The 15,137-nt window shown below is 35.4% G+C and overlaps 1 pseudogene; it reads right to left on the bottom strand.

Moving 5' to 3' along the window:
* Positions 1 to 265: 265 nt before the first annotated feature.
* LOC118985389 (thiamin pyrophosphokinase 1-like) lies at positions 266 to 853 on the bottom strand (annotated as a pseudogene).
* Positions 854 to 15,137: the final 14,284 nt, after the last annotated feature.

Raw genomic sequence — 15,137 nt, forward strand, 5'->3', positions numbered from 1 at the left:
TGATGGACATTAGAGAAGAAAATGACAGATATAAAGTCATAGTAGGGGATTTTAATACTCTGTTGACTTCAATTAATATATTCTTTTCAGACAGAAAATACTCTGAACAGAGGAAACTGAAGGCCTCTGAACAAGGAAACAGAGGCCTTAAATGACACACTAAATCAAATGGATTTAATTGATATCTACAGAGTATTCACCCCAAAGAAGCAGAATATACATTATTTTCAAGTACACAGGGTATGTTTTCTAGGATAGACCTTGGTCAGTTTTTGGTAGCCATGGTCCAGAGGAACAGGTGGCCCACTTCATGGTCACAACACCAGATCCATCATAGGAATTGTAAGTACTGACTAGTGTTCCAAAACTGAGTACAAAATTTGTGAGGTTCCACTTTTGATCCTTTGTCACAACCCGAATGCAAGACTGTCCAACAGTAGTAAAGCCATAGCATCACATTCCATTCTAGTGTCCACGTGAAATTTGTGCTTCCCTGGTTGGAGCAGGTAAAATCTTGGATGATTATAAGGGACAAAGGAGTGACTCAGGTCCCTTGGGACAAGGTGCTCACAGATGCCATAATCTGGTCAAAACTCAATGCAAATCCTCTCAGTGTCACAATCACACCTACCTGTAGGTCTGTTTCTTCTGTTTTTGTTTGTTTGCTTCATTTTTTGAGCACTTCAAAGCACTTAGTAAAGTCAGGATGGTATTGATCGGTAGTTGGAATAAGCTCACACCCCTTAATAGCACAGAATTCTCTAGCTCCAGGTCTAATAGAATCCAAGTCCCCATTGATGAACTCAGGCAATAAGCTTTCCCTCTCTCCATCAGTGATATCACACAGCGGATGAGAGAGAGATCAATACCTACAGAATGCACTCGTTTCTATATACAGGAAACTACTCTCAGATTTCAGCCAGCAAGCAAATCTAAATCTTGATTCTCCATCTGGAAGGAACTGGGTTCTGCTAACATACCAAATGTGCAGAAAAGGAGTTCTTCCCTACACTTTAGAGAGAAATGCAAGCTACTAACACCTTTATTTTAGTCTGATGAGATCTGTAGCGCTGCTGGCATAAAAGGTAGTAAAATAATAAATGTGTGTTGTTTTAAGGCACAAGGTCTGTGGTCATTTGTTGTGGCATCAATGGAAAACTCACATACCCACTTAACAAATAGTTAACTTTCCTAATCAGAATGTCCTGTGCTGCATCCCACAGATATTGGCAAGTCGTATTTCTATTTTTGTATTTCTCAGGGTGTGTTTCCCCACTATTACTTCTTTGGCCCTTTGGTTGTTCATTAGCATATTGTTTAATCTCCACATATTTAGAAATTTTCCATTTTTCTTCATGTTAATTGATTTCTAGTTTCACACTGTTGTGGTCAGAACAGACATTTGACATGGTTTCAATATTTTTCAATTTACAAAGATTTGTTTTGTGGCCTAACATATGATCTATCCTGGACAATGTTCCATGTGCACATGAGCAGAATGTATTCTGCTGCTTTGGGTAGAATGTACTGTAAACTTCTCTGGTAGAGCCTTTGAGAGATAATTCTATCATGAGGGTGGCATCCTTAAAATTGGAGATAAGGAGAGATGATTTTTGTCACTGCCATTGGAAGGTACAGTAAGCAGAGAACCTGTAAACCAGGAAGAACATCTCACCAGGAATCAATTTGACTGGTTCTTGAACTTGAATTCTCAGCCTGTAGGCCTGTGAGATATAAATATTTGTTTTGTTTTGCAATCCACCTAGTCTATTTGTTATAACAGCTTAAAGAAACAATTTAGAAAAAAATAAATAATTGAAAAAGTAATAAAAAGTGACGTCAAAAGTGATATAAAATATAAGTAACACTTTAGCTTTAAAGATATTGAATATGTAAACTTAATTTATAAACTAAACAGTTTCCAGAAGAGAAAACTATAGGTCCAAAGGACTATGTTGGTGTATTCCACCAATCTTACCTAAACTATTTCTGAAAACAGGAAATGAGAAAATGGAAATATAACCTAATTCAGTGTATGAGACCGGCATTACCAGGATAATCAAACCAGAACAAGACATTATAAGAAATGAAAACTATGGACCAATACCATGTATATCAATGCAAAAACTTCTTAACAAATATTAGCAAATTATATATAGCTATATATAGAAAGACACTACACCATGACCATGACTTGAATTTATGTCAATAATGTAAGGTTGGTTTAATGTTTAAAAACCAAAAAATGTAATTTGTCTACCAATAAACTAAAAAGAAAAATCACATGCAAAAATATTTAAATTTGAAAAAATTCAACACTTTTTTTCATTGTTCAATTATAGTTGTCCCCATTTTCCTCCATTACTCTTCCCTACCCTACCCAGCAACACCTCCCACATTCAATCCTCCCCCACCATTGTCTTTGTCCATGGCTTCTTTGTACATGTTCCTTGATGGCCCTTTCCTTCTTCCCCATTATCCCTGTCCCCCCTCCCCTCTGGTCACCATCAATTTGTTCTATATTTCCATGTCTCTGGTTATATGTTGCTTGCTTGTTTGTGTTGTTGGTTAGCTTCCACTTATAGGTGAGATCCTATGGTTCAGTCACTATGGAAAACAGTATGGAATTTCCTCCAAAAACTAGCAACAGAACTGCATTTTTACCCAGCAATTCCACTGCTGGGATTATATACTAAAAGTCCTGAAACATCACTTAATTCTTTATTTGTATTTTTAGTTTTTTAAATATTTTATTTATTTATTTTTACACAGAGGGGAAGGGAGGGAGAAGGAAAGGGAGAGAAACATCAATGTCTGGTTGCCTCTCACACTCCCCGGACTAGGGAACCTGGCCCACAACCCAGACATGTGCCCCAACTGGGAGTTGAACCAGTGACCCTTTGGTTCACAGACCAGAGCTCAATCCACTGAGCCACAGCAGCCAGGACGCGAGACATCAATTTAAAAGAACCTATGTGCCCCAATGTTTGTAGCAGCACAATTCACAATAGCCAAGTGGTGGAAACAGCCTAAGTGCCCATCAGGAAATGAGTGGATCAAAAAACTGGTACAATTTATTCCATTAAAACAATGGAATACTACACAGCAGAAAGAAAGAATGAATGCCTACCTTTTGTCACAGCATGGATGGAACTGGAGAATGTTATACTAAGTGAAAAAGTACCTTTTTCTTTAGGGTATCAAGAAGCCGTATTTATTCACCTTTTTTATTGGTCCTGTGTTTTACCGCATTGCTCATCTCTACCCTGTCTGCCCCACTCCCGCATTAACCCCCCATTGTCTGTGCCCATGAGTCCTCTGTGTTCCTTTGCTTGCCCCTTCCCCTTCTTTCTCCCGTTATCCCCCTCTCCCTTGCCCTCTAGTCACTACCCTTGATGATAAAAATTTTCATCTAACTTAAAATAAAGTCAAATTTCCTCAACCTGATACAGGACACCTATGAAAACTCACAACTAGTATTTTACTTAAAGATGAAAGAGCACTTTCTCTGTAAAATTAGAGACACAAACATGATATCTACTTATCATGGTACACGATGCACTTGACACTGCAGTAAACCTAGGTTAAAAATACACATCAGCAAGAAAAGAAAACTGTCTTTATCTGAAGACTACAGGAATGTGTGCATGGCAAATCCCACACAATCTACAAAATGAAACTATTAGACCCAACAAATACATTTTATAACGTCACAGGATATAAGGTGACGTTAATATATAAAATCAATTATCTCTCTATTAACATAAGGTGACATTAATATATAAAATCAATTATCTCTCTATAACATACCCATATATTATACACATATATATGTGTGTACATTTGTATATATATATATGTGTGTGTATTAACAATAAAAATTTGGAAAGTAAAATACTATTNTTTCTCTGTAAAATTAGAGACACAAACATGATATCTACTTATCATGGTACACGATGCACTTGACACTGCAGTAAACCTAGGTTAAAAATACACATCAGCAAGAAAAGAAAACTGTCTTTATCTGAAGACTACAGGAATGTGTGCATGGCAAATCCCACACAATCTACAAAATGAAACTATTAGACCCAACAAATACATTTTATAACGTCACAGGATATAAGGTCCATATAAAATCAATTATCTCTCTATAACATACCCATATATTATACACATATATATGTGTGTACATTTGCATATATATGTGTGTGTATTAACAATAAAAATTTGGAAAGTAAAATACTATTTTCATAGCAACCCAAAGCATAAACTCATTTGAAATAGTCATATCAAAAAATTTCTAAGTCTCTACATTTAAAATCATTGTTTAGAGAAATTTAAAAAAGAAAAACTTGCAAACCCTGGCTGGTGTGGCTCAGTGGACTGAGCACAAGCCACATACCTAAGGGTCGCTGGTTCGAATCCCAGTCAGGGCACATGCCTGGGTTGCTGGCCTCCAGTTGAGGGTGCGTAAGGGATAACCATACATTGATATTTCTCTCCCACTCTTTCTCCCTCCTTTCTCCTTTGTCGAAAAATTAAAAAAGAAAAAGACCTTGTTAAAATGAAGAGATGCACCTTCAGTCTTTAAATGTTAATGCTGTTTATTTTGAAGTTTATAAATTGGCAACTGTGCTGTGACTTCATCGTGGCCTCCACTAATTGTAAGAAAATGTAGACTGAAATATACACCCTGTTTCAGGGATGTTGAAATGTCATAAAAATGTACCTTAGAATCTATTTAATATGGCGATAGCTGGTATTTATTGAGCTTTGCTGAAATGACAAGAATTATCAGGGTTTTAGATATACCAGTTTTCTCATTTAATTTTTTAATAAAATGATTTCAGTCACATTTTACACCTAGTGAAACTGAGATCTTTGGTCATGTAATTGGAAATGACCAGCTTTGAATACCAGCAGTGTGTCTCCAGACCGAGAACTATCATCCGCCATGTTATATTTTCCCAATCTAACCATCCATGTTTTCAGGAAGAAGAACTCATTTACATAGCAAGATTCCCAAATGTTTGGTACCAGTGTCATAGAACATATGTAAATTATTCAAACCCTATGTAAATGACTCAATAGGTCTTAGCATTCTCAAACCTGATGAAAGTAAGCTTCTGAGGTATTTAAATGTCTTAAAAACTTTTTGTTCCTCCAATTCAATATAGTCCTACAAATCATAAGTGATTCTTAGAAAGCTGCACTTATTTAGATTTAGATTTAGATTATGTATAATACTGATTATAGATTATAGTAATGCTTATTAAGTTTACTTGTTTATAAATAGAAATTAAATGTTAATAATAGTAATTTGAAAACATTGAAGGGCAGGAAAAAATCTTTGTTTTTAAATATATTTTATTGATTATACCATTAGAGTTGTTATATTCCCCCCCTTCATTCCCCTCCATCCTGCACACTCCCTCCCCCCCACCCCTCCCCCTCTTTAGTTTATGAGCACGTGTCTCAAGTTCTTTAGATTCTATATTTCCCCTACTATTCTTGCCTTCCCTCCTATCTATTTTCTACCTACTGTCTATGCTATTTTCTGTACTTTCTACCCGCTTCTCCTCCTCCCACTCCCCTGTTGCTAACCCTCCATGTGTTCTTCATTTCTATGGTTCTGCTCCCGATCTAGCTGTCCTCTTGGTTTGCTTTTGTTTTAGGTGTGGTTGTTGATAACTGTGAGTTTGCTGTCCTTTCACTGTTCATATTTTTCATCTTCTTTTTCTTGATGGGCAGGAAAAAATCTTAAAAGCATGTGGTATTTATTCAGAGAGGTTTAGCTGTTTCAAATTTGAAGTGAGCAAATGTATGTTATATTGTTAGTGCCTATTATAACCAGGTATGAACGTCATCCAGGAAACACCATGAGAAAATTTTAACTTCCTACAGCTATAGCTACAGATAGGAATGGAGACGGTGTAGTTTAAGGAAGGTTTTTAGCACAGATTGCAACAGCAGGAGTGTTTTTGTTCATTGTCATTTTACGTAACAAGATATGATAATATCATAAATTATGAGAAATGAACAATTATTTTCATTTTACCATAAAATTATAATCCAAAGGAAACAAGCTGTTCTTCAATACATCGTGGAAGGCAATCTATTTATCACCAGAGATATCTATCAAAATGAATATCAACTAGTCCCCTAAACATGACAGTTTAAAAATGTGTGTGACAATAATCTCGATATAATTTTTAAAAGTTAAGTGGCTTGGAATTTGTATAGCATAGCTTCCACACACAAAAAAAGGATATTTTAGATATCCCTTGGATATGCAAGAATGACTGTCAATTACAAAGATGTCTTCAGGTTATCATATAAATTACATAAACACTGATATCTGTGGAATATGATAAAAACAGTATGAAAATAACATAATCTCTAGTGGAGAGCTGCATAATTATAGTTAGTCCAACTAATTCATCACTAATACCCACATACTCTGGCAAAAGCCAAAGCATTTGGCAGCAGGAAGTATTGGCAGCCCCCAAAGTTACGGGCTTAACACTGGAGGTTAGTGTTTCTGTCATTATTAGTGGCAGCTTACTTACTGTCTGATTGATTTTAGACCCAACTCAATTCCTTTCACACCTAGAGGCTGCAGGTCTCTACTCATCTGTAGTGATGATTAGCAGCCCTTTTACTTCCAATAGGGCAGGATTACCGCCCCAAATTTAGTTGTTGAACGAGCTTTCTACTAGATCTGTGACAATTTCACTATGAAATAGTTATTTTGCAAATGTAACTGAGCAAGGATGAAGGTGAGAGGGAATGGGTGAGAAGGTGAGAGAGAGAAGGACATTGAAGAGAAAAAATAAAGAAGGAGGGGAGGAAGAATGTGAAGGACCAAAATATCAGAAAGACATCAGAAAGATGACTTTTACTAATCTAATATTGAATGTGTATCAGCTACTATGAAAAAAAATGATCTATCTCTCATGTTAAGACTTGAACTTTATAGTACAGATAATGAAAAGCCATCAAAAATATTAGAGCAGACAGATAAGCTCCAATTTGTTTTTAAGAGTATATCACAATATGAAGCTTGGTGATTGGAAAGCAATAATGATCTGAAGAGACCAGGAAGATGGCTCTCACTGATAATAAAGACAGAGCAAACAGAACTTGAGTTATACATTCAAGGAACAGATAAAATGCCATTGTAACTGGAGTGGAGGTGGAGAGTGGAAAAAGTAAGTGATAACATCAGCAGGTCACCAAGGGAAATACAGAGCATTAAGGACTTTGATCTTGATTCTGACATGGAATGTGGCTGATAGTTTTGTCTACAAGAGAGTCATGGGCTAACATGCATTTCAAGAGGATTACTCTCAATGATACGTGGACAAAATATAGTAGTGTTAGGAACAGCAACAACAAAAACAACAACAACAACGAAAGAGTTAGGAGGCTGTTGTTCTTGAACCTGAAAAAGGAACTCCTGCCCTGGGCAGCATTCTTACCATTTTCTTAAGAGAGAGGAGCTTGTGGAGCAGAGAAGATGCCTCCCACTCCCACAACAGAGAACCCACATCTCCTCTTCCCATTCTCTAGGGGTTTGGAACCCTGGAGATCCTGACCTATCATGACTACTTTCCCCACTTTCCTTTTTAAGGGCAGAATACCCCACTGCTCGATGGAAGGCTGGCTTCATGGGTACACACGCCAATCCCTGCACTGGCACAGGGATTGGCACTTACAAGGACCCTTCACTTGATTTAATATGCTTTACAATTTTTCATAATTTTATCTGTGAGTCTGTGCTTTGAAGTGAAGTCCAATGGAATAACCAAGCTTGTAAATTAGCAAAGAAGATACACACAATCTGCATGTAAGCCATTCCTTGCCATTGGATTCGTATGCAGATTTCAGAACAGCCCATGAACACATCATTTCTGTGGGTCTGCAACGCTTGGGAAATTAACAGGCTGCAGTGAGGATACAGAAATCGTGTTATATTCATGACTGAGTAAGGGGAGAGTGGGTAGGTGGGGCTGAGAGCCACAGAGATCATGTTCTTAGTTCAAACAAGAACTTGCTTTGCTTATAGAACTAAAGGAATGGCATTCTTAAAAACAAACAAACAACAACAAAAAACTCGGAAACCCTCAAACAACCAAGGCACTCTATCAGATTCTTTCATACTTGTGTTACTTTCTGTATCAGCTAACCACTTACATGGGAAAATGGAAACGTCGAAGCAATACTTTCTTATCCTTTCAGTCCTCTCTTACCTGACACTAAGCTGAAGGCAAAGAGTGTTGGTGAAATGTACACATGTTAAAAAGTGAAATAAAATGTTGTATTAATATATGCAGCATTTCCACCATTTTGATAAGAACAAAAGGCATATGCATACACAAGCTTAGCTGTAAACCATAATTTCAATGATTCTGCACACAAGAACAAACGTTCTTCTATTTGGATTTAAAATAGAAATTGCACAATATAAAGTTGAATAGTAAGAGGTATGCTAATAGACAATATTGATTTCTTTTCATTTAGATTAACATTAAATAGCAAATAAAAACATGACTGAGAGACTATCTTTAGTCATTTTATATCTAGGAGGGAATCTTTATATCCAGTCATTTTAATGACATTTCATTTTTTCCTTATTTTTAAACAAGGTGTTTAGTGTACTAATTTTGCACTAAAATCTACAAAGTGCTTACCACCCCCACTCCCCCAGGATATATTTATACTAAGCCTGAGATGTAGACAATAAATGATTGTTTTCTGAGGCTTTGGATTAAACTCAAGTGTTTGACTGTCTATTCATTAGTATGGAGCCCTCATATATAGGATAGAACAGGGTGAGGGGTAGGAAAGAAGAGAAGAAAAAGGCTGAACATTGGAAGCTAGGGCCCAGGGAAATATCTTGGCTCTTCTTTTGTTGCCATATTTTATTTAACCAGTTTTAGAATGTTTTAAAATTCTAAATATTTAGATATATTGTATGTGGGCTTCTGGCTGTACTTTGACCCTGAGCCCACAAATGTTCAAGATGGAACCCACTGCAACAGTCCACATAAGAGACGATGGTCGCGTTAACTAGATGTGAGGAGAAGGACTGGATGTATTTATAAAGTGAAACAGTTATTTTTGTTGTAGGAATTGAATGTATAGTTCCAAGAAAAGCAGGTATCAACAAACACTCTAGGTGTTTTAGCCTGAGTTATGGAAGTACAGAGCTGTGTAACGGTTTGCCTGAAGTATGTACAGAGGATATAACAATTTGCCTATGGTCTTTGGGCATTTTTTCCAATTTTTTGGTGATTACAAATAAAATGGCTGTATATGTTCATATACAAGATTTTGCATGAACAAAATTTTTATTTCTCATAGGTGAATACCAAGGAGTTAGCATACCAGGTTTTATCACAAGTACACTTTAAGTTTATAGAAATTTTCAAGAGAGCTGTGCCTTTTTTCATTCTGAGTTATAAGGTTCTTGTGTTCAGCAATCTTGCTAACATTTAGAGATAAATGCCAGGTTTTAGTTTTCTTTTTTATTTTTATCACTCTGAGGGGTGTGTAATGTATCTCATAATGATATTAGTGTTGCTTTTCCTTAATAGCTGTTGAAAGTAAGTATCTCTTTATGTGCTTATCATCTCTGTATCCATCTTCCTTGGTGCAATATCCACTTCTCTATCTTTTGTCAATATTTTTAGTTTTGTTTATTTTCTAATAGTTTCTCCTTTATATATTTAGAATACACATTCATTGTCCCATGAGCTTTTGAAATATCTTCGAACCTGTGGTGTGTCTTTTTAGTCTCCTGAAAATGTCTATCAGTTAGCAAGACTTGTAAATTTTGATGAAGTTCCATTTATTAATTTATTTATGGACAGTGTTGGAAGTTTTTGGACCAAAGATCATGACTGAAGATATTATTTTAGAATTGGCAATATAAAGATTGCTATAAAGCTGTAATACTGAATTAACTTATCTAGGAAAATTATAAAGATAGAGAGGAGTATACAAGGGTGGGCAAAAGTAGGTTTACAGTTTAAAATGTTTAATAAAAGAATAAATAATATAGGAATAAACTAATAATTGTACTTAAAACTATAAAACTACTTTTGCCCACCATTGTAGCTACTGCCCCCAAAGTACTTCAAGTTTTACATATGAGAAAGACCAGCAATAGTCACAGAGAAACAGTTGAATCAGCCTGTGAAATAAGAACTACGAGAACAAGATGAAAGCCACTGAGTGGAATTGTTTTGGAGAAGAGAGAAGGATCAGTTGTGTCAAACTTTGTCAAAGTCAAGAGAGATGCAGCCGAGGAGTTGACTTTAGAGTAACAGTGAGGTGACCAGTTGTGACTTTCAATGATTGTAAGATTGTGGAATGGTGAAAACAAAAGCCTGGTGGAGCATTAATTCTAGAACACACCCATGAGATAAGTACTATCAATGTTTTTGAGGGTGTCTTTCCTCTTATATAACTGAATAAAATGAGTAAGCTAGAGCTTGTAAGGGTGGACTCAAGGACATTATTTTTAATTTGAGATGGAATGTATTATGTCATATTCTTATGCTGTCAATAATAATACAATAGAAAGGGTAAAGGGTAGTGATGCTGGAGAAAGAAAGGATATATTAGGCAGTTTGTCCAAAAATGAGACAGGACGTAGAACTGTATGCACAGAGAAAGTTTGATCTTATAAATGAGGGCACTAGTTCATTAACTAAAAGAAGAGTGAAGGGAGAGCATGTGGGCAGAGACGTATACATAGGTTGGTGGATGTATTCCTAAAAACATGTGAAAGTGTTCAGATAGTGTGTTTTTTTGCTTGTCTGTCTTCAGTAAAATAAGAAACAAATTATTTACTGTAATCAAATATCTCCTCTAATTGTGACTTTTATGTCCCTATTATTGCCACATCATTATGTATCAATTTGACAAGTTGTCTCTCTTGGGTATATTTTTCCTTGAAACCTTCAAATGGTTGACTGTTTTATTTTCAAATATTTTGAAGATTGGAAAAACTACCTATCATTTCTATGCATGGTTAAAAATTTCTGATGCTAGCTCAGGGATTACATAGTCTTGAATGTGCTTATTTAAAAGTAAAGTAAGTTAATTTGCTCAGTCCCTTCTCACCCCTCTAGTAGCCTTACTTCATGGAACTAATCATATTTTCCCTCCCAGGTGACATCTCTGTTCCAGTTCTGACAACAAAATCACCAGTTTCCAGGAGTCATAAGCAATAGAAAATAATAGTGCCAATCTTCAATGCTATCACTGTAGACTAGTTTTGTCATTATTCTGACATTGTAGTGTACAGAAATAAATCACTGCCACCAGGATGTATGTAAACCAAATCTGGAACTCTCAGATCAAATTAACTTTCTATCTATTCCCTAGACCACTCCCCTCCAGTTGTCTTGCAGCAGCAGTGACTAATACAGAGGTACTTCTATTTACCTGTAAATAACTAGGTAAAGAAAATGTTTGTTTGCTAAGAACTTGTCAAAGAGACAAAAGTGTGACTGTGAGACCAAGAAAATCGTGCTAAATGACTACAGATAGTTGCCCTAAAAGTTGTTTGATAACTGCTTGGTATATCATTGATACTTTAATATATGTTCAATAAAATAAGTTTATTAATAGAGAGGATAAATTATTGATACAAAACTCAAATGTTGACCCCAGTTTTTGAAACATGGAGATTTCTTCTTTTTATAACTTGTCCTATCAAAGCCCTTACTATTCATAATGAACTTAATAGAATACACAGAAAACAAAAAAAATTTCCCCCCAAAAGAAACATTTTCTGGTTATATTTGTTTCATACTAACTCCTGATCTTGGAAATTCAGAAGTCAGAAAATGTATTAAAGATTCTGATAAGTCATTTAGTAAAGAAATCCATTTGATTTTTATAACAAAGTATTGCTCTATTTTATTGGATTTTTTTGGTTTGTCACCATAACAATCTAGCTATCTACCATTTATTTCCCAAAGAATTAGAGTTCCTTGGCATGTGTATTACAATTGCTAATCTAAAAGTATTATAAATTTTATGGGGCCAAAATATTTAATATTAGAAATTTTTACCTACTTTAATCATTTTGGAGCTTAGTTTATAATGGAGATAGAACAGGAAACTGGCATTTAGGTACAATCCACAGAAAGCAAAGTTGTTTGTCTAATTTAAAAGGCTGTCCAGTACATAGTTAGAGAGTAAGCAATATAAAAATACTTGCTTTTGAGGAAGTTGTAGAATTAAAAGTATTTTCAAAGATTAAATGGAGTGAGCCTTATAATTTAAAATTGAGGGGCTTTATTACTTGATGAAAATTGACAGAACTAACACATTAAATAATTTAATGTAGAATTTGTCAAATATAAAGTGAGGCAGATGCTGTAAGCCCGTGGAGAAGATTTGGGAAGTTTTCATGATACCTGGTATCAAACTGGGAAATGGAAAGCAGGGCTCATCTCCCATCCCACCACGTCAACTCTCCCTAGGAAACGAGGAGTGTCTTCACACACCCACACAGTGTTTTCTCACCTTTCTCCTGTCCTTAACCTTTAAGATCTTGATTCTCTGACATCTGAGAGAGTAAATGCATTTATATGGGATGAGGCTCTGGCATATTTTCTAAGTCAAATGAATGGTTCCCAGGACACACGTATACATACACTATGATATTCAAACGATAATAAGAAAAGTACAGTCATTAAGGAGTTCCCTGGAAAATAGTAATAAAGGGATTTGAAATTACAATAGCAAAATGAGAACATCGATTGCTTCTCTATGTTGAGTGGGTGGTGGGCACTTAAAGAGATAGAAGGATGAAGTCAAATAAGGCAGCAGAAACAATCAACTTTTTTTATTCAGAATGTTATCTGGGCCTGGTAGGCCCCTATGACTCTTTCATTAAATATTAAATATTATTCAATATAAAATGCAATTATAATCTAATTAAATTAAAGACATATAAATGCAATTGAGAAATGGAGACTATTTTAAAGGTTTTGAAGATCTTTCTGATTTAAACTTTGAGTTTCATTCACATTGACACTAGCTCTGATATAACCAAAAGAACAATATTAAGGAAATAAAAAGAAATATTGACTTATGTCATCAGAAAATTAATGTTTCAATCTATGTAAAAGTAATAGAGAACATGATTAAGTCTCTTTTTTCACTCAAAGTAGATTGTGGTGAGCAAGAAAAATATTATAAGTTAACATCTGAAGTCCCAGCATAGCTTCCAGATAGAATCTTTCTAATTAGAGTGCATTTTTTAAACCAAATTAGATGAATAGATTCAATACAGTTTCTGTGGTTGTTGGTTTTTTTTTTACTTCTTTGTGTAGATAAAAGATACATGGACAGGCACTACTGAAAACTGCAGTATCTGTAGAAAACCCAACTTTGTCACAGGGAGTCTTCTGTAACAGAGATAGTACCTTCAAACAGATGTTAGATCTTTCCTGGCAGCAAGAGCCTCAGAGCTGAATAAACACGCAGAGAGTGGAATGTGGCATCAGCAGTCATTCAACAGCTAGGCGTGCAGTGTATTTACCCACATAATACAGATTATGTATCAGGCGATATAGCACAAAACCTTGAAGGGCTTCATTATTGCTTTTGATTTTGCTGATTACTTATTAACTGACTCTCTTCAGCCACCTGGTTGTTCCAAATAAACAGAATCCACTTATATTCTAAGTGATTATTGACACAGTGATTGAAAAAGGGAATCATTCCAAGAATGTGTTTAGCATGCCCTTGACCATGGGAGACACAACCAATAAAGAAAGTAGTTTGCTGAATGAAGCCCATTACACTTGATACATCTGCACATAACAGCGAAGTAAAAGATTGCAAACTAATACAATAACTACAAGGACACTCTAATGAAGTATTTCTTATGTTTAGCTTCTCATTGGGCGCACTGAGATCAGACTGTGAGTAGTTGCCACTTGTACCTCTCCTACATCACACTTAAAATTATTTAAACTCTACCTTCCAGAAAACAATATGACAATACTTTTACTTTACCTAACATACCTAAACTTTAGCTAGCATGCTTCAATTAAAATTTTTCATTATTTTAGTGATTCTGAAAACAATACTCTTAATTTTTAAATACTGTTGAAACAAAACAAATATAATGAATAACAACCCTTAGTGATGTGTACGTATCTTTACATAGTAAAGATATCCAGCAGTATTGCTGTGTCCCTAACATGTGCTCTTGTCATTTAGTTAAATGCCTAGATTGTATTAAAAATTTACCAGTCTATACCAGTCCTTTTCTATGAGGAACTACAGTCATTTTATCACTGAGGCACTTCCAAGTCCAACTCAACACCATTCCTATGAATTACTTCCTACCAATGTTTTTCATGTACAGTGACATGGGAGAAGGGGACAAGAATTAAGGAAGGAGTTCCAACAGTGTAGTTAAGTGCGTGGTAACTTCCACATAGCCCATTTTTAATGGTCCTAACCTCCTCCCAGTAAAAAAGGCACTTTATATGTAGGTCCTCAATTCTCTTTTCTAGTTCAACCGTCCCTGGTAATTGTTAAAAATTAATAGTCTCATTATAGAAAATTATCTCAATAAATCACTCCAATTCCAATAGGTCAACTATGACTAGATATTGTTGCATTACTTATGAATGCAGACTCAATGGTGCCAAATGGTAGTCTTCCCAACAGAATTACCTGTGCCAGCAGAGGAACCTGTCAAGTCGCTGCTGAAATTGTCAATCTTGGATAACCTTTACATGTAAGCTTGAGTCATCCTTCTTTTTTTAATGAGAAATTAGCCTTAAAAGTGGGTACAAAGAAGAAGTTTAAAGAGGACAAACGAGTTTTGTTTTTTGTTTTGCATTTCTTTGTATTATAGAGCCTTGCAATATTTCAAAACTCATCAGAGCTAGCACATGAACTCCTAGTGTAAAACAAAATCTCCCTAAGAGAAAAATGTACGGTATATTTTAACCCCGTTGTTTTAGAGAGTGCAGTGTTTAAAATACAAAATGCATTCTAAAAGTACAGTAATTTCATAGGCCTGGGAATAAAAGACTATAAGAGAATGTCAAGCTGCAGGTCTTGATGTGTCATGGAAGTAAAATATGAATAAA

This window comes from Sturnira hondurensis, unplaced genomic scaffold, assembly GCF_014824575.4.
Source record: "Sturnira hondurensis isolate 20B ecotype Veracruz unplaced genomic scaffold, ASM1482457v3 Scaffold0000648, whole genome shotgun sequence".
Lineage (NCBI taxonomy): Eukaryota > Metazoa > Chordata > Mammalia > Chiroptera > Phyllostomidae > Sturnira > Sturnira hondurensis.